Below are 24,655 nucleotides of genomic sequence, written 5' to 3'. Positions count from 1 at the left end.
GTCAAATTGTTAAAAAAAAAAAAACAAACAAACAAAACAAACAAAACAAACTGTGTAGTGTGTGAGCTGCTTTATTACAATTACGAGAAATAAAGCCGCGTGAACCACCACCAACATCCTGTAGCAGTAATCTAATATCCGCTAAGATAGGCTCTTTGACAGCCAAACTGGCTGGATCTGAAACAAATTTGACCACAGAAGAGGAATCACATTCAATCAAGGCAACCTGAAAACCACAACCTTTTGCAAAAAACAGACCTTCTCGAACTGCTAGACATTTGGCTGTAAAGACACTAAAAGCACCAGGAATCGTCTTTGCAAAAGCACCCAAAACAAACCCTGCGGAATCACGAACAAGGCCCTCCTCCTCCACAGAATTCAAGGGTCCAATACTGTGACATAGGGGATTCTGATTAACACGCTGACTGCAGATGATTTGAGGCTTCGTTCATTTTACTGATTCGAGTTTTCAATTTTAATTTTGCTACAGTTTAAAAGCTCTCAATTTAACTTTTTTTCTACAGTTGAAAACCCTCACATAAACTCACATCTGAACTCGAATAGACGAACTAAATGAGGCCTGAGACTCCTGAAATTCTATAAGCCACCGAGCAGCTTCTTCCAATACAGCAGCAGCTTCTTCACGTTTTCCTTCATGAATACAAGAGTTTTGGTCTGCCCAGATTAGCCATAAAATCATGCAAACCAACTCAAAATCCTCACGTTTGAGTTGCTTGAATAATTGCAAAAGAAAATAGGCAACCTGGTGCCCTTTGAAGCTCATAACCTGTGCTGAAAAAACACGCGTGTTCCACACTGAAAGAGCAAAATAGCAGGATACTAAAGCATGAAATACAGTATCTGAAAACCATTATTACAGCGCTGATATCCACCAGTCAATTTAATTCAACACTTGATCTTAGAATGATTTCCATAGTAGGACAATTTAAATTATAAGTGCCATCAAACCATCGTTAGTGCACACTGAGGAATTATTGGATCTATTTCATCTACTTGTGCCTACAACTTGGTACGACGACAATAAAAACCCAGCATCAAAAGATATGACAGAATTGATATCATCATCAAATCCAGTTTCATTGCATTTATTTTACATACAATGACGGTTTTTAAGCGTCAGTTGATACAGCTGTGAAACTGCATGTGAATTAAGGAAGGACACATTAGATAACAATTTTTTACGAAAAAAAATGTCATTTAATGTCACTTTTAACAATCGTTTAAAAAAAAAAACCATCTTCAAATGACTTTTAAAAATTTGAAAGAAAAAAGTTGCAACGGGAAACTATTTCCAAACAAAAATTTCTTCAAATATCATTTACAAATTAGAAAAGTATCGTATTTTATTAAGCTGATTTTTCATATTTTCATAGTCAATTTATATCAAGGATACTAACCAATTCAATACTCATTAGATGTTGAGAAAACTATTTTTTATGAGAAACACAAAGAACGCATCAGAATAGTATTTTAAATTTTTTTCTAAAACCATTAGGTTCTTCTCATGTTGCTAAATAAAATAATTATTAAATGTTATTCTCACAAATTTGGTAAAAAAAAAAAAAAAAAAAAAAAAAACTTTGACTAATTACTCGTAAGTACTCTTATAATGTATGAGTTTAAATTTTTACTTGTAAGTACTCTTAATTAATACTCTTTTAACTAATTAGTTATTTGACTAAAAAGAATTAATTAAAAGTAAAGAATAAAAACTCATACTCATACATTATAAGAGTTATTTGTCTCATTTTCATTTTATTAATTAGGGTTTGACCAATCCCGGTGGCCTAGTAATCACAGTTTCTTTTTGTTTCTTTTTTGGTTTACAAGTATAGGGGTTGTTCTTTTGCAACAAAACTCAAAAAAAGTTTGAACTCGAGTTACAATTTTATTCAAGTTCATGTCCTTTTGTAAAATTTGAGTTTAAACTCGAGTTTGAACTGGAGTTTGGGGCTAAACTCGAGTTCAAGTTTCCCCTTAACTCGAGTTCATAAACTCGAACTCAAGTTAATGAACAGTATTTTTTCTATTCTTAAAAATGTTATAATTTTTTCGTTTTAATTCTGATTGAGATGATTTTTTTTTTCTATGCATTCACAATGAAAAGACGAATAAAACCCCACTCATATACCCTATTAAAATTTTTCATCACCATTGAATTTTTATTAAAATACTATCTAAATACAAATTTAAGTTTTGACCCACCCAAACACAAATTCAAAAAAAGATTCTCAATTCAAATCATAACTTAAATGTGCACATTCAAACACAAACTTAAGTTACAACTTCAACTCAAATTATAACTCAAACTCAACTCAAGATCATCACTCAAGTCACCCTAACTTAAAAATACAAAAGAACAACCTCATAGTTTCTTTCCGTCCCTCTTCAATCCATCGCCTGCCTTCCCTTTCTTTCTTTAACTCTCCCTGTTCTTTTACTTTTTAAAATAATACTTCTTCTTTCTTGTTCACCAAACTTAATTAATTTATTAACTTCTATAATATTAAGATATGTAATTTTTATTATATCTTTTATCTTCAGGATATTTTTTTCTTTTTTGGAAATATGAGAGATACAATTATCTGAAGCAGCTTTCAGGGAGCAAAGTTAATTGATTCTAATTATAATGTGACTTATTATTTGTTAATTAATTTTATGGGAAATATTTAGCCGCCAGATTCTTCATTCTTTGCTATCATTTTCGTTTTATAAAAGGTTCCGATTCAATGAACCCTTATTTTTCAATTATCAATGTCAGGGTCTGTCTGACTTATTATTATGGTAAAATTACCGTGAAACAATTTAAATGGTCAGATTTTGTGCAAAGCCGTTAGATCGAACATGACAGAATTATCGTAATTTATTGTTGCTTACCATTGTTATGTAGAAAATTAAACATTCATGTCTATTTATTAACAGTTTAGTTTTATAAAAAATTAATTTCTTTTATTTTCACCAAATTACGTTTAGTAAAATCGCTGTTTCTGCTCTCATGTCACAATTATAATAATCTCGTTTTAACATAAATATTATATAATAAGTTAAACATTATTTTTATGGGACTTCTTCTGATAGTCCTTGTAGAAATAAATTATATGTAGTCTTTTACTTTTTAACTATCAGATTTGTAATCTATATCAAAATCTATCTGTTTTACATACATTTCTAATTTAATATGATTTTAATTAAATTCAATAGTCAAAAATTAAAACTATTGATGGAACGAACTACTAGAAAAACTTTTTTTTTTTTTTTTTTTTTTTTTTTTTTTTTATTACGGTGACTACTTACAAAGTACTGTAAACCTACTTGATACTAGCTAAGGTGAGTGGGCCGACGCCATATTAATATTGATGGTCAAATTGAGAACATATTCCTGTTCCCGTTAGATCAACTCAGTGGTGTGCTTTCAGTACATTTTAATGGCATATATATCCAAACGGCTAATTATATCATTCTGCAAATTCTGATGTTTTAAGTTTTGTCAACTTGATTGATAGATATCTTCAGTACTACAGAGATGACTGAGAATCGATGCTACCATAGATAAATGAATCACTTTTTTATGGATATCCTTCTCCCATGTATTCTCCAGGAGCCATATATATACATATATATACAGATATGTATATCAACTTTTTTGCGGAAGTAATACAGAGGCATAATACAAGTTACAAATTATAAATTATAATCTCTTACATATGTAGGTAACTGCAAAGAGTCTCACTTTCCCTAGAGTTGAATTGAACAAGATATCAAACACACACACACATTACGAATATTTGTATATTTGTATAGATAGGTAGATATATATATATATATGTACATAAGACAATTACAAAACCAAAACTGTTAAAGAAAAATAACAAATGAAATTTAGCTGGTGTTATTTGTAATGGAAATTGATAATAAATGTGTAGACGATTGACGAGCTATAACGTTTTTCTTGGAGTTTATTCGACAACAGATTTCAATTCAATCTTATTTTAAAAGAAAAACGTTAAATCTTCTATATATCTGAGAATTCTTTCTGTTGCAAATAGTTCTTTCTTTAATGAAAATACTGTTATAAAATGAGCTAAGCCATATGTACTGATAGAAAGCAAGTACTACTGTATAAAACCTAAAACATCTACAAGAGTAATTAGATCGAGTACTGCGGGACCATTTCTGGATCGCTTGAGGGGTTCTCTTGTATTTATCATCTAACTGTACTCTTCCACGCCAGCTTCTGGAGTTGAATTAAACAAGTTGCTTGTGAATGCTGTAAACTAAAACAAATATATATATATATATATATAGATATGCAATGTTAATTAGTACATATATATATATAATTAGTAAAATCCTTTAGGCGCAAAGTACAACAATGAAATTTGCTTATTAAACGAGGTCACAAGCCCAGCTTGGTAGGTATCCTCACAAATCCCTAATAACGATAGAACCTAAACAACATTATATATATCGAGTCTACAAATCTAGTGACAGTATAATTACATGATGCTAAAACAACCACACGCATGCACAGAAAGTCTACCAAGGAAAGTCACAATATATATGAAGAATTTTTTGCCTGATGTGAAAGGATATTACTTGATTTTTGTATACATACATATATATATATATATATAATATTACTTGATTTTTGTATACATATATATATATATATATACAAATCTAGTGACAGTATAATTACATGATGCTAAAACAACCATATAAATATTCACACCACACGCATGCACAGAAAGTCTACCAAGGAAAGTAACAATATATATGAAGAATTTTTTGCTTGATGTGAAAGGATATTACTTGATTTTTGTATACATATATATATATATATATATCAATATTCAAAAATTATATTGGATAATCAAATTATATAATAGGTTTGGTAATGAACAAAGGATTAATGTAGAGAGGGGCAGTAGGTGATGATGACAGAAGAATAGAGAGCACAAAGGAGTGAGATGCTCTCTGGTCATGCATTTCATCATCTGTGCTCTCTATCTTCTGTCAACATTAGTATCACTCTGCCTCCTTCATATACTTACATTGATATATATAAGGATTCCCAGTACTAGGAGCTATCTGATAATTCAATGCTAGAGAGAGAGAGAGAGAGAGAGAGAGAGAGAGAGAGAGAGGGAGAGAGAAGGAGAGAGAGAGAGAGAGAGAGAGAGAGAGAGAGGAGGGGAAGAGAGAGACGACAAGTGAAGTAGAGGAAAACAGAAAACTAGCAGCTAGCTATCTGATTTCAGTGCTAGAGAGAGAGAGAGAGAGAGAGAGAGAGAGAGAGAGAGAGAGAGAGAAGAATTAATTGATGAAGAATATTACTCGTGAAAACTTTGGGATGGCCTAAGAACTTCTTCGCACGTCTATTTATAGGGAAAGTTTGGGATACTTTTACAGTGAAAATGTCTTTTCTCCAACGAAATTTACTATAACAAATGACCGAATATTGCCGCAGTCAAATTCAAGATAGCTATAGCATCAATTGGAACCAATGAATCTTCATGAAAATGCCAACAAAATCTTGTCTTGCCTTTAGTATGATAGTTTAATCGAACAGTAACTTAGTAATTTGACGCTAATTCGTGTAAAGCCTTCTCTTGCTAATTATAGAAGAAAGGACTTTTTCTCTTTTCCTCTTAAAAAGTACTTTCCACAAGCTACAAATTAATAAACCAAGCAAGACTTTTTTACTATATTTAAATATAATTTCTTTACGCCGGTCAACTTTTTTTTTTTTCTTCTACTTGCTGACAATTGTTTGTTTGAAAGAATATTATCTGAGACGCCCTTGTTTCTTTCAAATAATAAATATACGATAGCTCTTTCAAATAATTTATTGGCGAACACCATTTTTTTTAATGAGGAAAATTTTATTTAATAATTGAGTCAATACGGAACACAAATTTAAATTAAATATTTTAAATGATATTTGTATAGAAATCGCATGAATTTTATTCTCGAACAAAAAAGGAACATGCACGAACATCTCTAGTTTGTAGGTGGATGATATTAAGAGTGTTACATATGCGCGATAAAAAAAGTTTTAATCCGAAACTCATGTAGGTTGTAATAATATTTTTAAAGAATAATCAGATATTTATCCCACAACGATCGATATAATGAAAAAAAAAAAAAAAAACAATTTGGATAATATTGAAAACGTATTATGACTTGCGATTTTATATATATATATATATATATATATATATATATATATAGTATCAGAAAATATATTTGCAGGAATGTAAACTTTTTAAGTGCCAAATTTGCATCACATTTATATATCGTTTAATTTGATTTGACAATACATTCATACCCGTATTAGATGTGCTTTGGGTAAATATGTCCTACACAAAATTCCGTTATCATTTAAAAACATATTTATCTCATGAAAGATAAGATTCTTTTCATGATCTAGAAAGATACTATTTGTCATCATAGTTCAACCAATGGCTTTATTTTTCTAACCCAACTAATTGCCTTATTTGCCGATTGCTACTTTTATCGCTTGATCTTATAGCCATTTCGTGACCACAAGAGATGTCAAAAAGGAAAATGAGATAAATATCTTTTAAAATGTACGAATCTAAATTTTTATTTTTTATTTTTTTATTAATATTCTTTTAGTTAAATAATTATATTAGTCAAAATAATATTAATTAAGGATAAGAGATAAAAATTCGTATTTATGCACTCTAAGAATAAATTCAACAATTTTCTCATGTCAAAACTCAAAACGAACCAGATTCAACGAGTCGGTACGCGAATGACACAATACGGCACATTATTAAATAAGCCTAACTCATTCCATTTTATCAAAAGGTTGAACTTTAAGCAATTTTTAAGTACAAAGCAAGCTAAAAGAATAACATGCTAAGGGCCCGAAGTCTGTAAGACTCAAAATCGCACGTTTTTTAACCAAAATTTTGTCCTAATGAATTTTGCTTGATAATATTTTTAATGAGGCAATTTTTTATAAATGATGTAATTTTTTTAAGAATTAATATGTTTATTATGTATGGTACAATTATTTTGTTGTTTTTATTGTAAATTTGCTAGAGTACACAATAGAGGAACGTTAAAAGCAAGAGTATGACCCAAACACGTTACGAGCACGATACACAAATAAATGGATCATAGGCTGGAATTGACGCCATAAAAAATAAAAGAGAAATGAGATAAATACTCATTAGAATATATGGGTCTGAATTTTTACCTCTTACTCTCTATTAGTATCATTTTTAGTTAAATAACTATATTAGACGAAAGGGCATTAATTGAGATTAAAGGATAAAATTCAATTTCCAACACTTTTAGTGTAAGTTCAACAATTTTCTCAAAAATAAATTGGTCAAGCCCAGCACAACATATTAATAAATGGATTAGCCCGGGCAAGATACAAAGCACGTTCGGGTCCAATTTAAATGGGTCGGGCTGCCTGGTTAGGCCATTTTACAAACTAACTGTTTATGTATTTGTATATTTAATAATTGAGAAAATTGGTAAGCTCACCCTTTAACTGTATTGTTTTAAGATTTTTATCTTTTCTTCTTAATTAATACCCTGTTGACTAATATAGTTATTTGACTAAAGGGTATTAATCAAGTGTAAAGGATAAAAATTTAAGACTCATACATTCTGAGGGGTATTTGTCTCATTTTTCCTAATCCTAATATATTATTTTTTGGCATATATTAATAATAGCAATATTTTTTTCTCCTCTCTCTTTTGTTCTCTCTCTCTAGTAACGCGACTAGGGTTTCAAGTTTGGAATCTCTTCTTAGGGCCAGAGTTTGGCACCGCCATTGGTTGGTTGCCAGACTCTTGGCCCTTGAGACGGTGGCTGAGGTCGTGCATGTGCGGTCGATGGTTGATGGGCATAATCATTGGCGATAGAGGCGTAGATATAGTAAGGAGTCGAAGATTGTTGGTGGATATATGGCACAAGGGCATCCTTCGAGTTATTTTTACATTCAACTTCGTCAATGATGATTGCGTTTCTACTACGACGGTTCTGCTCAGATCTAGTTTGTTTGGTTTCCATACAATGATTGTTGGCTTGTCATTGGCTTATACTCCTGTATGGCTGAGGCTATTCATAGTGTTTTGTTCATTTTAATAAAGGCATTGTTTTTGCCAAGTTTATGTATTGAAATAACGAAGGTGGTTTTGCCACAATCTAATTTTTTTCTGTCCCACTCATCTACGTTAGTTATCGACGGTGTGTGTTTGTTTAAACCTAGATTTATTCTTAGGTTGTGTCACTTGTGTTCCCAGTATTAGGGTTTAGTCTCGGTCGACTGGTTTTATCCATCAGCTGTAGTGGTTCTCGTTAACGTGTTTTGGTCGTGCTCGATTTTGTTTGTGCCGAGCATATCTTTTTCTATTAGGTCTCGACACTTGTGTTCGTTCTTATACTTCATTCGTCTTTACTAGTGGATCCAGTCAATGTTCAGGATCGAATTCTCTTGTGGTCATTTGCAACTATTTGTGTAATTTGTTAATTTATTAATAAAATTTTTGGTTAAAAAAATAATACCAATATTTAAAGTCGCGTTTCCTAGCGCGAAATTTGGAGACTCTTGTAAATTGAAACCTGTTCCAAAAATATCTTTATTTATGTGTGTCGGTAAGTTGAGAGATGGGGAGAGATCAGAAGATAGAGAATTTGCATCAGAACTCGTTACTAGCTACTAGACAGATTCATTGGGTTGCGTCAAGGATAAGGTTATGCTAAAGACATGACATTGCAACTTGCAAGTTGCCAAGAAGCATGGAGAAGAGGAAAAAGCAAAACGACACACAACAAAGAGATAGAGAGAATCCCCCACCACAAATGCCTTATCATCTAGTCTCATCATTCGATCGAAACTTTATTATTATTATTATTACACATTACACAACATTACAAAAATATGCTGATTCTACTAGTATGTGTGCGGGGTGTAATTACATCACTAGCACTACTACTCTTTCCTCCATATGTTGCTTCCCCATAGTTTCTCCCACATATTCTTCTTGTCGATCGGGTTTCCAAATTTTCCTCATCGCTTTCGTATTTTGCAAATAATATTGTCTTCTTTGGAATATAATTTTCCTCCTTGTTTTTCCTCTTCTTTCTAATCACATTGTTCCAAGCCTTCGCCTGTCAATGTCAAGTTTGTTCAGTTAACGAACTAATTAAGCCGTCTTCATTAGAATTCTCTTAAATATTTTTATCCATTACTTTTGATTACTTTCTTAATAGGACTAACTAATTAGATGTTAGTGCATGCGCATACTGGCTAACGGAGCATGTAATTAGAAGAGATTACAAGTATAAATGCGTCATACTTACTACCTTATCATATCATGAACACTGAGATGGCGAAACAACACATTTTTAAAAGTAATTTCTCATCTTTTTTTATGAATCGAGATATTCTTATTTTTTAATTTTATTTTGTTAACTAGTACTCATTCATAAATATTAGTACCTAGCAAGTGCCTACTAGGGTTTCATCTTACGATATTGGCATCCGAAATATTTATTGATACATAGAGATATTCTCTACGTATGGTGGTGGAAACAAATATTTAAGGCTTTATTCAAGTTACAACTCAAGTTATATTTTTACAGTAATTTTTTTTATAAAAATTTAAATTTAATTTTTTTTACTATAATATTTTTCTATCCCATATATAATTTAAATTTTTTAAGTGAAACGAATATATTTTAAATTTATTGAACACAACTATTATTATTATTATTATCATCACTACTATTAATAAAATAATATTCATATTATTATGAAAATTAAAGAGAGCTATTTTTAGCAACATTATTATGAATCGGATAATAGTGAGAATCCAATTCAGGAAAGAAAAAAAAAGTGCAAAGGGGATATACTTCTTTTTCTTGGAAGCTGAGCCCTATTGGGACGTGTGGCAAAAAGAAAATATACAAAGAAGGTAAAGAAACTCAAGAAGTGGAGAATCATGATTGGTGGCTATTATTGGTACTATCATCTCATCTTTTATTCGGTGATTCCACACCGAATAATATTCCTAGACTTACCCATTTTTGGAGAACCACTATTTCGGCATGAAAAGAAAAGATAACATATGCTTTCCCCATTTGGGCAGAGGGGGACGTTCGAAAAGACTCTTGGCCTCCCCTTCATGCGACACGTGTAGGCTGCTTTTCTTCATTTTGAGACCAATTAAAAATCCCGAAGTACATCATTAGGTAGGTTAACTTGCTATCTGTTTCAATATGTCATATGATATTTTTTACTTAATAAGAAAAGTGTGGGAGTAAGAGGCTTTAATCATGCACATAGCCTAGTTATACAAATCAAGTAATCAACTTTGTCTCTATTAATAAATATCAAATCATGCAATTACATGATGGATCCGCCGGTTCATCCTCAAAATCTAAAAATAAAACAAAGATAGAACGGGTTATTTCAGTGGCATATCTAATCAGACTGAATAGAATTTGAAGAGCTGTCACGATCATTCACATTAATTTCAACAGACAGAAAGGGCGTGGAAGCTACCGTTTCTAGAATTCACGCAAGGTGGCTTGGTTACTCTTCTAGTAGCGTACGTTGGCGGCAAGGAAGGAGGCATTGGAAAGGTTAGACCATACTAAAGTAAAGAGGCATTCGGGAAGCAATTAGTCGCTTTTGTTTTTCAACCCAGTAGGCACGACCCACACTTTTGAAGAAAGAAAAAAAAATTTAGACGCCGAAAACGGTGCCTAATAAAACAAAAGGAAAGCTTTCACACATAGAAAAGGGGCACCGAATTCGGTGCCCCATACAGCCTAAAAAAAACGCATATGGGGGCTCTATAAATTGAGCACCCCTTCAGTTCATTTTAAAAATATGTTCCAGCAGCAAAAGAAAGAAAAAGAAAGGCTGTTGAGAGAGTTTTTGTGTGCTCACAAAAGTATTTTCTTTGTGGAGAGATTGGGTAGATTTCCACACTGAATGAGTATGAGAGAAATAATGAGGATTCAGCACTGATGAGTGTGAGAGAATTTTATTGAGAGTGTTCCTTAAGTTATTGCTAAAACTTAAGAGATTGTGATATGCCCATTATAGTTATAGTGTAAGTTATTGCCGTGGTTTTTTCTTTTTAAATTGAAAGGTTTTCCACAAGATAAAATTCTTGGTGTTCATTTTCTTTTTCTATATAAATTAGATCTCGAAGGGAATTCGAATTTTGTCCATATTCCCAACATTAAACACATGCATAAGAGCATTCCGATAGGTGATATAATCCTGCGTTAGTCCTGAAATTGCATTTCTAATGATCTGAATAATTTCTAAAATTAAACCTTTGAACTATCTAACCCTAGCTATAATACATTATATATGTTAGAATAAGAAGAATGATATTTATTTCCGATAGGAATAAAATCTCATTACTCATAAAATGATATGTTTCACTATGTTAAGTTCCACTTATAAACTTAATATGACTCACTTTATATCAGTAGCGGGATTTTAATCCAATCAGATTAAATAGATATGCTAATAAATATATGTGAAGCCGAATTGTCGTTTCATTCCTTTTCCAAAGAACGTGAAGTCATTGAACACGGCCTGGGGAATCGTATAATTACATAAAGTTAGTTTAGAATCCATCTTTCGATTGTTTATGGTTAGCCAATTCAAACACGGCACAAAAATGGAAATCAAAGGTATATACGCGCGTGAAGAACGAATATTGGGAGAAAAGACCCATGTTTGCTATAAGTGAGTGTTTCCGTGTATGAATGAAGGAAATGGGATTCTTCTGTCTGCTACGCACCATCTTTGTGGGTATACATTAAACGGTAACTGGAGGCATTACTTCTCTCTTTCTTTTTTTTTTAATGCATTGGACGGCAAACTAGTCACTAACTTTTAATTTTTGTAATTAAATTCACTACACTTCTAAAATTAGTGATAAATCTTGCCATGCTGATAACTTGCTTTCAATGTTTGACCAAAAAAAAAAAAAAAAAAAAAACCCCATATTGTTGCCTGTAATTTTCTGTTAAAGGGTAACTCTAAAAAAGTAAAAAATGATTTTTTTTTTTTAACAAAACTTTATGGTGATCTTCTAATCTTTAATTCTGAGCTTCTCGTTGGACTTTGATTAGTTGTTCACATCACAATTGTTCGTTTGGTATTAGGTGATCATCAGTTTTTTTTTGGGGTATTGCTGATTGTTACGGCATCCAATTTCTGGTCATAAGCTCAAGTATTTTAAACCTTGCTTTCAAGACCCCAAATCCTAAAGCACATCTTTATGCAATTACGTTGTGATTCGTGATAATAATTAAATAACTTTTTTGTCTTATTGGTTAACCACTGTTTTTGAATTGTTGAATATGGTATCTCTGACCATGATAGAGTGCTAAAAATTATGTCGTGTTGCTATAACCGGAATTCACAACGTAATATTTTAGTGGAGGTGGCTCGGAGAATTCATTTTTTCTTATATGTCTTGTTAGCTCAGTTAATAAGACTCTGGAATCATTAGTTGAGCATTCTCATCCGGTGCACACATATGAGTTGGCTTGGATTTATTCTATGAATGAGAAGTTCACAGTTTAATCAACTTAAAAATTTGTAAGAAATAAAAGCATTATTCTCTCGATCGTGGGGTAATTAAGAAAATTTTGAATAAGAGCTTACAACCTCGCAGATCATTGTTGGCATGGCTTGGAAGTTACTTGATCATGGAAAGATCCCAATGGAGTGTGCCATATAAAGGACCAACTTGGATTTTCCTTCTTGTCGTTTTTATGAAGATGAAACCAGAAATAATCGGTTTTTTTTCAACACTCAATCAAATGTTTGCGCATACAATAAAGCTAATGAACTTTGGCATAAAATCTAGCCAAGACAAATCTATAGAATTAGAAATAGTATAGGATGCTAACAAGTGGGGCTACATAATTTCCATCACGGAATTTTTAGCAAACATTACAGCTACTAGCATAAGAGATAACATCTCGAATGTTCTCAATGACATTAGCCTCTGGAGCTCGGAGATCCATCGATTGAACTGCATTTGTACACATTCGTGCATCTGTCTCGGCACTCCACACCTCGTCGCCGCGCACGAGAGCAAATCGCGCCCTCTCGCGAACCGCTAAACATTCACCCACAGAAGGAGAAAACCTACCATCAATATTGCGTAACAAGGCACCCAGGACTGCTCCAACTTCATCATGAGCCACCACCCCGGCCCACAGCCATGAAGCCCTAAGTGTCATTAACCGCCGTATTCATATTAATCTTAATACACCCTTTCCTGAGAATGCGGTTTCCAAACTTCTTATGCACCACCGTAACGTATCCAAATTCCTTCGGAAATCTTTTATTCATTTCCAACTTATGCACAAGAATTAATCCAATCCAGACGCCGGATGTCATAATGCCACTTCATCCCTTTTATAAAATAAAATAAAAAATCATTTTTTCTAGACAAATTTTGTGTTGTATTGAAGATATTGTACGTCGTAAAGTTGCACTAGATTCGGAGATGATAATCATGTTTTCTTCACTTCAGCATTGCAATGAAACTTCCGTCATCATTCTAAGTACTCTTAGGTTATCTGAAAGTACAAAACTGAATATTTTCTTGAATAAAAACGTCTAATTTTCGTGCGTTAGTTTTATAGATTTGGTCTTATGTGCAATAATTATATTTTGTAGACAACAATTGCATGTCGTATCTCTTTAGCTCTGAAATTTATCCAAATTAGGATGTGGGTTTCGTTAAGAGTCTTTTTGGTTAACCTTTAGGCATCCTTTATGCACTTCAAGCGGAATTAGTTGAGAGTTATCGATGTTGTCTTCCATGCTAAACTCTTGGTTGGGACTTTTTGTGGTTCCAATGTGATTCTTCTTATATTGTAAGGACCTATTTAGTTTGTTGATTCGATTTTTTAATTCGAGTTTAGATATGACTTTATGTAAGAATTTTTTACTGTAGTAAAAAAGTTAAATGTGATTGTTTCTGAGAGCTTTTTACTGTAGCAAAACTCAAATTATAAACTCGGATCGGTGAAATAAATGGAAATTTGTTGGCTTCTAAATCTTTGGATGTTTCTTGAAGATTTAAAGCCCTTCGTCTATGGTTCAATTCACGATATGGTATTTGGAATCTGATATGTGGGTTGATGAAGGTAGTTGGTGTTAATCTTGTTGGGTTTTTTTTTTATTTTTTTTTATATACACGTTTAAAGAAAATGTAAAGAATATGCAATTAATATGACAGTGTCCCACTAAAATCAACCATGTTGGAAAAAATTAATCATGATCATACTAGAAAATAGTATCTAAACTAAACAAAAGTTGTTGAATATGAAGAAAACTGCGTACTACAGCCCAAGAAAATTATTTTTACCTCATTTCACATTAATCCTAGAAATAACAAGGAAAGTTACGTTCCGTAAAAAAGAGAAAAGGAAAATAGAATTTTTCTACTGCAGGACAGTGACGAAGCCAGAAATTTTTGTGAGAGGGGGCTAATAATTACAGTAAGAATTTAAAGGGTCTAGTTTTAATTTTTCAGAGGGTTTTGTTCAATTTTTAAGATATTCTTATGTAAATATAGGGAAAAAAGAAAAGAAAAAAAAGTTGAGCCCTCCTTAGTATAACTTGTCTATGTCCCTGCTGCTGCTAGTTGTACTCTCTTTTTAGTTTATTAGAAAAAAAATAAAAATAAAAAAAGTAACTAGAGAGAATGATAGTATTACTATTTTATCCATCTTCTTTTGTAATTAGCATTTTGATACTAGACGAGGATATATAATTTAAATAGTTTTACTAGTTTCTTTTTCTTTTTTTTTTCTTTTTTTTTTTTTTTTATGCAGCATAGTTAGTTACTCTCGTTGCCAAAGTTTTTTCTGCATTTTTCTCTCCAATTTTGAAGAGATCATAAAGTGGCAAAAAGTTAGTTCCACCAAGGTTTTCATGTGGCCCAATCAAACATAAATTTTCATTTTTTTTCTTTTGAAAGTCTCCCGCTTTTTGTCATTTTCTCTCTTTTTCATCCATGCCAAACATAGAATAAGTGAACTAATTTTTTGTTTCTTTCTTGTAATGTGTTTTTAAACGGTATTAAATAGTTAATGGTTTGAGAATCATCTATTGTTAAGTGTGTTTGGAGCTTAATCAACCTAGTGAACAAGAAAAGGAGAAAATAGAGCGCCACGGCACCACAAGATCTGGAATAGGCCATTTTGGCCGAGTGCAAAGCTCTGCGGCTTTGGCCAATGGACGTCGAGGCATTACATCGGAGGAAAATCCGAAGCGGACTGGTGAAGGGCACCGCAACATGGGGAGCTATGGCCATTTTTTTTCTTTTTTGGATTGTTTCCTTTTCTCTTGTACATATATAAATAGCCTATCATAGTGAAAATTTTGGAGCAGCGGCAGAAACAAGCAGTGATCTCTAATTGGGCGAACCCGTATAAAAGTTCTTGGTGTTATTGTGCATTTAGACCCCGTTCATTTCGCCGATTCAAATTTTATTACAGTAAAAAGCCCTCAGAAACAGTCATATCTAACTTTTTTGCTATAGTAAAAAACTCTCATATAACGTTACATCTCAACTCAAATTAAAAACTCAAATCAACGAACTAAACAGACCCTTAATTTCTTTTACTATTAGAGTTCTCGATACTATTGAATTAAGACATGCCTAATTCTCTAACATCTATCTGACATTCAAGTCTTGGGTGGTAGGAATTTGTTTGACTTGGGAGTAATAAAAAGAGTGCATCAGTGAATTTCGAGTAGTCCCCACGGATAAATACTACCACAATCGGTTCAAAGTGAAGAAATTTTTAATGAAACATCATCTGCACTCTTTTCATTTAAATGTACAGCTTTTATCTAGATTTCAAGAACAAAGAATAGTTTAAAAAACAAAAAACAAACACAAAAAAGGTAATTCGTGTGTCAAGTGAAGGAAAACAATAAAATAATAAAAAATAAAAATAAAAACACTGCTATGCGGCTCTGAGGAGCCCGAGGCTCACGTCTAACACAAGTGGAACTAATCGATTCCCCACTTGTTTTGGTTGTGAGCCCGGGCTCCGCAGAGACACAAAACTTTTGCCTTTTTTTTTTTTCTCTAAGTAATAAGAATTCTTTATTAGTACATTAAAAATATCTTAGCAAACACTGCATGAATGTTCGTCAAAGGTCTAATATTTGTTTCTGTATTTTTTTTAAATTATGAAATGGTTTTAATTTCATTTGACAATCAAGAACTGTATTGTACTAGTAGAATATGTTTCGTGGCCTGCCATAAATTATACAAAATCGAGAATGAAATGAGTAACACTTCGACTCTATGGAATTATACAAATGCCAGAGTCACAAGACCTAGATAGAATTTTGCTGTGAGAGGAAAAAAAAAATCATTGCAGAAAATATTACTCCTATACATTAAAAAAAATAAAAATAAAAATAAAAGGAAGAGAAGAAGAAGAAGATATCATACCAAGATACTGACAGTAGACACCGATTACCAAAGGTATCTTACAGTAATACTCGAAGGTAATTTGTCGTCATACCAAGATTCTTGCAATTGCCAGTATCGTATACCGTACTACCAGTGGTTTCCCACCGTGAGACTTTGAGGTAGTCCACCATGATACCGAAAGTTCTGACAGTTGCTACCTATGATATAATGATGGTAGTCTATCGTGATACTAATGGGACGGTTCACGAGTACGAGTTTACAGCATAATTTATTATTCTAATTTTTGAAATTAAGAAAAAAACAGAGAATTAAGAACATGATTCAAAACTAGTGATGAACTCATGAAACAAACATTCCATAAAAGTTTCAGAAACTGTTGATAGCCGACGATGCTATTGTTGGTTTTCTCATTAGAATCCAAAAGAACAACAAACACACAAAAATTAAATTAAATTAAATTAAATTAAAGGCCAAAAGGGGGGGAGGTATTTTTGTTCACAAAATCAGATTCTTAAAAAACAGGCAAATATTGCAAATAATTCTCCTCTAGGACAGATGTTGGTCCACGGTAAGAGAAAAATGGCAGAGCCCTAATAACTACGATCTCGAATAGATCTATAAAACTTGCTGACCATTAGGCAAGTAAAACGTAAGATCTTCATATATAGTGAATCTTTTTTTATATTTGGGTGTAAATAACAAACTTTTCGTGTCTTGAAAAATCCCAAATCTGTGCCTGTTTTTTAATCCTAGATTTAAACTAAATGTTCTCTATTAACTATCCGATGATCGACTGTCTTAGATGTAAATATTCCCTTTAGATCCAACCTCTAGTGGATTAATAAAAGAACAAAAAAATAAATAAAAATTCTACTAAAACCATGTTTAGTATTATCAGAAATAATAATTAGAAAAAAAAAAGAGCAATTCTTTTACCCAAAAGGAAAATTGCCAGATATACAGACTTACAGAGTGACCTAGGGAATTAAATAAAAAATAATTATTATTGTTATAGAAAAATAGGTGATATACCTTAGTTGAGGCTGGAGAGGTAAACAGTATTATCATGGAGGTCGAGAGAATATGGAAGGGAAAGGGATGACCTTCTAGAAATCATCGGAATGGGCGGCCTTGGGAAGGAAGAATATAGATTGACAAGAAACTTATGATCTATTTTTTTCTTTTTCCCTAATTTTCTTTCTTCCCAAACAGCCCATTCCTACAATTTCCAGTAGCTCAAATCTCCCTTTCCCACTTCTCATTTTTCTTCTTATTCAACTAATCAAACGAATAATTCTTTGATATTTCTTCGAGGCCCAAGTAGCTGCCTGGGTGAGTTATGAGGGTTTCACGCGTATTTATGGACCCACTGAAGTATTTGTGTTGCTATTTTATCCTTCATTTTTTGGTTATTTGTAATTGTAGACTTAACTTTATGAATTTTTCAATTAAGAACACTACCATATAATATAACACATATTCACCCTTAAGTTTACGAGATATTAGCCCGTTCTTTTCGCTGATTCGAGTTTACTACAGTAAAAAGCTCTCAGAAACAGTCACATCTAACTTTTTTCCTACAGTAAAAAGCTCTCATACAACATCACATCTCAACTCGAATTAGCGAACCAAATGAGAATGTGCCATGTCTTTTAAGCATGGATTGAGTTTTACCAAGGTTGCTTAAACATTTTTTTCAATCATGTGGCAGAACAAATATTTAATTAAGAAGACTAAAATACCCCCAATCTAATTAGTGTTAGGCTTTTCTTTCTTTTCCTCTCCCCTTTTAAAATTCAAGTTCAAACTCAAATTTTATAAACGAACATGAACTTGAATAAAGTTGTAACTTGAGTTCAATTTTTTTTTTAAGTTTTACTCCAAAAGAATAAACCCATAGTGTTCTTGTAAAGAGCCTTAAGTTTACAAGCGATGTAGTCAGTAACACGATGTAGTCAGTAACACATATTTTTGGAATTAACTGTTCGGAGATTATGGGTTGTTCTTTTGCAACGATGCTCAGAATAAATTTGAACTCGAGTTATAACGGGCCTGTTCTTTTAGAGTGTGACTTGAGTGTAGTTCTTGAGTTGAATTTGAGTTATAACTTGAGATAAAGTTATTTGAATTTGTGTTTGACTGTGTACATTTGAGTTATGATTTGAGATGCGAATCTTTTTGAGTTTGTATTTGGGTGTATAATAAAACTTGAGTTGTGAATAGTGGGGAGAGAAAAAATATTTTTTTCCTTTTTTGAATTTATTTAATTTTATGCAATTTAAAATACCATATCATCATTTTAATTACGTACATATTTCAAGTTCAGAGCCATTTATGAAATTTTTTCAAAAAAAAAAAAAAGCCTTCTAAACAACAATTAAACCACTCTCCCCATACACATCAACTGCCCAATAAACGACATCCTCCTCCACCCTCGAACCAAGGTAAACAAAAGAATCTCTCACCATCTCAACCCCGGACTTCGCCAACAATTCCTTGCAATCCCACAACCCAATCCACCCTAATTTCTAAATCTCCTTCGATGATGGTTGGGTCGCGACTTATAGGCAGCGTCGATGGTGATTTCGGCCGAGATTAGGCAAATGGATGGTTGGGTTCCGTAGATCTACAGTTGGAGAGTTATTTGGTGAAGGCGGTGTCGTCGGACTCGCAGCGAAGAGTGCACATAGGTGGTCAGCGGCAAGTACGCAGAGGTGACTGGCGGCGGTGGAGGAGGACTTCACCAAAGAAGTTCTCATGGCGGAGGAAAAGCAGAGCGCCTCGCCGTAGGTGGGATGCCGGAGAAGTTCGCGTTAGAGGAGGACTTCGTCAGAGTTTTTTTAGCAGTTTTGTCACTCTAGTAGATGGGGAGAGGATGAACTCAATATTGGCCAAGTAACTCGAGTTCATTTCTGTGTTTAGTTTCGAGTAACCCAGCGCCGAACTCATACTTAGGCCGAATTCATCACTTGAGTGGACCTTTCTTGAGGAAATTCATCCAATTGAACAACCCCAACTTTATTCAAGTCTATGTTCTTTTATAAAATTTGAGTTTCAACTCGAGTTTGGGACTAAATTCGAGTTCAAGTTTCCCCTTCAACTCGAGTTCATAAACTCGAACTCAAATTAATAAACAATATTTTTCTATTCTTAAAAATGTCATAACTTTTTCATTTTAATTCTGATTGAGATGATTTTTTTTTCTATGCATTCACAACGAAAAGATAAATAAAACTCAATCCATATACCCTATTAAAATTTTTCATCACCATTGAGTTTTTATTAAAATACTATCTAAATACAAATTTAAGTTTTGACCCACTCAAACACAAACTCAAATAGATTCTCAATTCAAATCATAACTCAAATGTGCACATCAAAATACAAACTCAAGTTACAACTTCAACTCAAGTTATAACTCAAACTCAACTCAAGATCATCACTCGAATTACCCTAACTCAAAAATGTAAAAGAAGAACCCCTATATATAACTAATTGAACAATTTACAATTTTCTAACGAAAGTGAAAAACTAAAAATTAATGGGTACTTCAAATGAAAGTGAAAATGGAATGGAGAGCAAAAGAGGAAAGGGTTGAAAAAGTAGAAGATAGAGTGAGAAAGATGCTCGCGTGATTAACGAGTTGGACAACCTGTAACAACTTTTTTTTTTAATTTTAAAAAAGGAAATGTTATGTGAAAGAAACACTAGCAATATAAAAATTAGAGACCTTCAATAGGTTAACGTGGTAGTAGATTAGGTTTTTTATCTGTTAGATTTGTTTAAAATCACGTAAAAGTTAAAAAATATGTAAATTTATCGGTTAAAAAAACATAATCTATCGATACATCAGACATACTAAAGAATTTCTGTAAAAATTAAAAAGAGGATAAAAATATAAAAATTAAAAGGAAGATAAAAATGTAACTTATAGGACTGCATTTATTAGTTTAGGAAATAAAAGAGACAAAATTAAGGTAAACCAACAAAATTACATGTAGTCGTAAGAGAAATTACGTGATCAACATATGTTAATTATATATTCTTAGTACCATCACAATGTTATTTTTGCTCAATAACATACATTGAGCAAAAATAACATGGTACCATCGCCATTTTTTTTTTCCTGATCCATCACCATGTTGTTGTTATTATTATTATTATTATTAGCTGAACATCACCATGTTATTTATATCACACTCTTTACTTTTATTCAACCATTGAAAAAGAGAGTGCAGAAAATATGCAAAGCTAAAAGACAAAGAGCAGTAGTGACATCACGCAAGGATGGAAAAGAAAGAAAAACGATTCGATTTCGACGTGGTAGCTGATAAATATATTCAACGATTCCGCGCATGTATGCACAAAGTTAAAGTAGACACAAAAATTCAATAAAACGTGGGCCTCCTCTTCTTTTTGTCGATGAAAAAGTTACAATCGCACGTTACATCACGTCATCACTCAAATGTTGTCCATCCTTACAATTTTTTTTTTTAAAAAAAAGCAATAAATACCCCTTTAAATAAAAAGAAAATGTAGCATAGTGTATTTTGTGTGTGTATATATATATATATATATATATGATTGGTGCATGCAAGAGAATTTTTTAAATTTAAATAAGTGGACGTTTAGTTCATAAATTTAAAATTACGATTTAAATTTATTTTCGTTTTACGTGTGTTTTTTTAAGAGAAAAATACTATAAAAAATCATGAATCATGATTCAGAATTAAGAACGAATACATGAAACAAATATCTCTTAAATTTTAACTAACAAAAAAGTTATTTTAACTATTTTTTTTTTCAAAGACAGCTAACAACTCTTGAGTCAACACTTCAAATTTTTTTTTTTTATATTAAGGAAAAGAACTTCATATTAATAAGCCAAGCCAGCAATAACGGGTTCTATTAAAAAAAAATAAAAAAAGTTAGCAATAGCAAAGTGGAGCTACAAAGGTTCGGATCATATCAAACCCCATAAAATCATGAATTCATATCAAACCGATAAACATAAGAAGCGAGTGGGCTACTACATGCCCACCCCTGCGAACAACGCTTTACAGTCTGTAACATAATTTAGCAAATTTAGCTAAACATAATTCTTATTTTAGTAAAACATATATTATTTTAATATTTATTAAATGTAAAATCTAAATAATTTTATTAAATTTATAAAAGAATCCTTATATTTATTATTGTTACTAAAAGAATAAAATAACAGAATTAAATGTTAGTCTTTTTTTGCTGGTAATATTTAGTTAGTGTAAAATGTATTCTTTAAGATTAACTAATTGTTTAATTAATGATTAGAATGAAAAAAAGTAAAAAAAAATATTAAATCATTAGTCATTTTAACTAAAGACATAAAATATGGTCGGAGATGTTCTTAATATAATCAATAACATCGCTTTTTATATTGATAAAAAAATAGTATATTTTCAATTTGCAATTTGCAATTGGTATCTCCTTTTTGATTTTACCTTTACCTTTATCTTTTTTTTATCCTTTTTTTTTCTTTTGAAATTTTCCCCTTCTTCTCTTTTTTTTTTCTTTGTCTTCCAGTCGATCCAAGTCGCTGGAAAAACGCAGTTGCCCGCAAACCAGTGCATCTCCGAGATCTCTCTCTTCCATGTTCTCTTTCAACTCTCTCTCTCTCTCTCTCTCTCTCTCTCTATCTGTTCATGTCTTTCTCCATTGCGATCTTATAGTTATCTTTGATGAGTTTCTAATCGTAAGCTTCCAGAGATCACGAAGCTTGCCTGAGATCTCAAGCTAGATGTCGCGCAAACGATGACGATCTACGCCGTGAACTTTATTGGTAAAGATCGTGTTCTCCAATTCGTGATCGCCAGATATATGATTGTAAATAATAAAATATTTATCTGTAAATACGGTATTTATCAGATATAAAATTAAAAATATTTTTGACATTTACGTGTAAATACATCATTTACCAGATACAAAAGTGAAAATATTTAAAAAATACGTGTAAATACAATATTTACTAGGTACAAGACTGAAAATAACTCGGTCCAAGATAGAAAGCTAAAACATTTATAATATTTATGTGTAAATACTATTATTACCAGATACAATCCTGAAAATATAGTATTTACCTGATACAACTCGAAAATTTTTTAGGATATTTGCATGTAAATAAATTATTTATCAAATAAAAGGTTGAAAATAATTTGGTACTAGATACATGATTGAAATTAATGAAATATTTATGTATAAATATAATATTTACCAGATAAAAGAATGAAAATAATTCGGTATTTACATGTAAATAAAGTATTTATCAGATACAAAGTTAAAAATAATTCGATATTTACGTCTAAAATAGTATTTACTAAATACAAGACTTAAAATATTTAGAATATTTATAGTATTTACTAGACATAATACTGTAATAATTCAATAGAAGATACATGATTAAAAATAAGAAATTATTTACCAGATACATGACTGAAAACATTTAAGACATTTACATATAAATACACAATTTTTTTTATATACGTGACTAAAATATTTTAAGTATTTACGTGGAAACATAATATTTACTAGCATTGACTGTGTTGAATCAAACAAAATAATTAATAAATACTCTATTGAATAATTTTTAATATTAATTAAAAAAAAGTATAGATTACCAAAATTATGCCGATACTAATGTCAATAAATACTCTATTGACAAACAAAAAAAGTATACGTCGGAAACATCCAACTTATAGATTACGGAAATTATGCCGATGATAAAAAAAAAAAAAAAAAAAAAAAGGTAATACATGCCATTACCACCAGTAAATTACTAGATGCCACTCGAAAGCAATCTTTGATCAGAGGCGCAGGCCGGTACATTGTTGATTGTTGGAAAGTAATTTAATATATTATTTTTAATAATCTACTAAATTATTTTTTATTTTTAATTAAAAAATGATTGACCGCTTCCAACTGTCAATTATTAAAGAGTAATCTCACACATTACTTTTTATAATTTACTAAATTATTTTTTATTTTTAACAAAAAAAGAAATGATTGAACGTCTAAAATTGTCGGTCACGGAAGAATAATCTGACATATTACTTTTGTAACGCCCTACAGAATTAAACTTGTTTGATTATGATAATTATAATTTATTAGTGTGTCTAAATTTATTTTCTTAATTAATCATGAGCTTTTAAATTTATTTTAGTATTTACAATTTCACTCCTATTTATTTTATTTATTCTTCCTAAATATTTTTCCTAATTTTATTTTCCTTCTATTTCTCCTTTTCTTTTTTTCCTTATTTCTTTTTCCTTTCCCTTCCTCACGTTACTCTCTCTCTCCCTCTCTTGATCTCCCGAGCTCTCTCTCCCTCACACACTCTCTCTCTATCTCGAGCTCTCTCTCTCTCTTTCTCTCCCGTTCATCTCTCCCTCTCTCTCTCAAAGTTTCCTTTCTCAAGGGCCGAATTTAAACCAAAAACGGAGGTTTCTAAGATGTTTTCAACATCAAAGCTTGGATCGAGGTAAAACTCTTTGTGGAACTCGTTTTAGTCGATATTGGTGATTTTTGGTTTAAATTTTGTTTTCAAATGGAATTCGAATGGGATTTGGTGAAACCTTGATGAAAATTGGGGGTTTTTGATTCTTTGGACCCCATTTGTTGATTTGAAACTGGATCTATACATTTCCCTTGAAAATATGTCGAAATCGAACCCAAAATTGCAGGTTTTGGCTTTGTTCCTCGCGAATCGGCCATTGTTGGCCCTGGAATTTTTCCCCACCGGTTGACCGGTCCGGCCGACCGGTCACCCTTCCATAGGTCGACCGATCCGGTCGACCGGTCACCTCTCTACCGGCTGACTGGTGGAGTTACACTCCTATGTCACCGGTCGACCGGTTCCTACTGAAACCGACCCTAAACAGCCTAAAAACCTTGTTTTGACCATGAAATTCGATGTGGGATTGACCTAACCTCATTTGAGAACTCAAAATGAGTGGATTAGCCACATGAATTCTTGTTTTTCCATTCGATTCTCTGGAATGAATCTCCCTTGTCAAAGAATCATGATTTGAATTAAAAATTGTTTATGAACATTGATTTTGAACTATGGCACGCTAATATGATACAATTGCATCTAATTAAACGA

The sequence above is a fragment of the Morus notabilis genome, unplaced genomic scaffold (genome assembly GCF_000414095.1).
Source record: "Morus notabilis unplaced genomic scaffold, ASM41409v2 Scaffold518, whole genome shotgun sequence".
NCBI classification, from domain to species: Eukaryota; Viridiplantae; Streptophyta; class Magnoliopsida; order Rosales; family Moraceae; genus Morus; species Morus notabilis.
The sequence above is the reverse complement of the archived record's forward strand: the minus strand, read 5'-3'. Positions refer to the sequence as shown.